At 40.9% G+C, this 2,298-nt stretch overlaps 1 pseudogene; it reads right to left on the bottom strand.

Moving 5' to 3' along the window:
• Window positions 1–1,381: 1,381 nt before the first annotated feature.
• On the bottom strand, window positions 1,382–1,810 carry LOC131766922 (E3 ubiquitin-protein ligase RBX1 pseudogene; annotated as a pseudogene).
• Between the last annotated feature and the right edge of the window lie 488 nt (window positions 1,811–2,298).

The following is a 2,298-nucleotide window of genomic DNA, read 5'->3' as shown; positions in this document are numbered from 1 at the left end:
TCAAAATGCAGATGAGGAAAGTAAAGTTCAGAGTGATAAATTTACTTGTCCCAAATCATTCAGCTGGTAAAGGGACAATAGGAATTTAAACCCTATACTGTCTTAAGTCCAGAGCCCTATGTACTATTCACCACACTCTCCAGTCTCTCTATCAGAGAAAATTGTAATAGTGCTGCCTGCATATGAGCCCCTTTAGATCTTTAGATTCTTGAGTCAGATTCTCACACTTAATAGTTGTGTTACCTTGAGCAAACAATTTAACTACTCCGTGCCTCAGTTTCCTCATCTGGAAAATGGGAATGATAACAGTAGCTACTTCAGAGGGTTGTGAAAGTTAGGTAGGCATATGTGAAGCATTTGGAACAGTGCCTGGCACTGGGAAGAGCTCAATAAGTGCTATTATTATCTCATTCAGTGTTTTCTTTCTTTTTTTTTTAACATAAATATCTTTATTAAAAGTAACTATTTTTCAAAACAAAAAATTAGAAGAGTGGCACTGTTTTACATTTTTGCAAATCTCTTTTATATCCGACTTAGTAGAAGACAGCCGGATCCTCACCTCTGCTTCTTCATTCAATAGGTTGCTTTGGTTGAAGGATATAAAGAAAAGCTGGCCTCGTACAGTCATGCAGTTGGAAAAGGAATTTTGTGAACCTCCTGAAAGGGTTTCTGGTACCCTCGGAAGTCCTCAGCCCATACTTTGAGAACCACTGCAGTAAACTAACCTGCCTCTCAGTTAAAGACTATATAGCCATTGAATTAGTATTAGACCTGGCAGTTGTTTCCATGGCCAAGGCATTTTAAACAAATTGCAAAGGGTGGTGGTGGGGAAGGAAACTTGAATTCTCCTGTTAACTCAATTTTAAATAACATCGATTTCCAACTTGAGTTCATAGATTACTCCTTTGGCAGCCAAGATTACTTATCAGATTTCTTCAAGTTTACTTTTCTAAACTAAGAAGAGAAAGCAACATGTCATACACAAAGTTAACATTTGTATAGTGTTCTTAACAGTTCACAAAGCCTCTTTCTGTGCCCACATGACGCCATTTAGTCCTCAGCAGCCACTTTACAGAAGAAGAGCTCGGAGCAGAGAGGCGACTTGCCCAAGACTGCCATCGGTAGCTGGGCTGTGGACCAGGCTTGCTCATGACCAAGAGACGTTCTCTCAGGACAGCTCTGCTCTGGCTCTAACGAGCAAACATCTCACTTTCAAAAGCTGGCTTTCCAACCTAGAAAGAGGGGTCCCTTTGTGTTCACTTTTTTCACATACACAAGAGGCGGCATCTCTTCTAGAATCCAACTGGATTTTATTTGACACAGAATACAATATAGGTACAGGAATAGCAAACTGAAAAGACAAAGCAGAAAAAAAACACAGTTCTATATAATTTATAATTAAGTAACAGGAGGGCAAGTCATTAAATGGCTAATGAAACAGTTGAGCTTGATGGAAGAATTCTCTTTTTCTAGTGCCCATACTTTTGAAATTCCCACTCTCTGTTGTCCAACGGACACACCTGCCGTGTTTTGAGCCAGCGGGAGATGCAGTGGAAGTGAAAAGCATGGTTACAGACTCCCCACGGAACGGTGCACTCTTCAGAAGTAGCAGACGCCTGGTTGGCTTGACACTCTATGCAAAGATCCATAATGTGGTTCCGGCAGATGGCACAGTTATCAACCACAATATCCCAGGCCCAGAGAGCTACCGCATTCCACTTTTTCACTTCAAAGCGCTTCTTGCCCGCGCTGCTGTTCGTGCTGCTCGGGGTATCCACATCCATCGCTGCCGCCATTTTGGAAACACACGCCCAGTGTTTTCTTTTTAAAAGGAGATTGAGAAAGAGCTTTTGATACTTTCAAGTGCTAATTATTTATAGGTCTGAAAAACTCTTTTCAAGCAGTATGTTTTTCAAGATATCAAACAAAGAGATTGGAAGACACACCTTTCCTCATCTCCACCCCCAAAAGTTGGCTGATTTCGGCCAATCTACTAAGGTATCAAGAAAAAGAAACTTCTCCAAAAAGCCTGAGCGCTACAGCAGAAAATCCTCAGAGTGCAGAAGTTTTAACCAAAGCCTAAACAGAGTCTATTTTCACTCAACTTTTTTTTTTTTTTTTTGAGAATGTAAGAAAGGGACATAGGATTTGGAACTTTGGGTGGAAAGAATATTATCAGAAAGGAGCCATGTAAGGATTGCCATCAAATGCAGACCTTACTTAGGACCTTTCATTTTGCAGTTCTGCATCTAGAAGACTCTAGGAGAGCCTTTCTTACTGGCACCTGGGAGGTAGGAT

The sequence above is a fragment of the Kogia breviceps genome, chromosome 12 (genome assembly GCF_026419965.1).
Source record: "Kogia breviceps isolate mKogBre1 chromosome 12, mKogBre1 haplotype 1, whole genome shotgun sequence".
NCBI lineage: Eukaryota > Metazoa > Chordata > Mammalia > Artiodactyla > Physeteridae > Kogia > Kogia breviceps.
The sequence above is the reverse complement of the archived record's forward strand: the minus strand, read 5'-3'. Positions and strand labels throughout refer to the sequence as shown.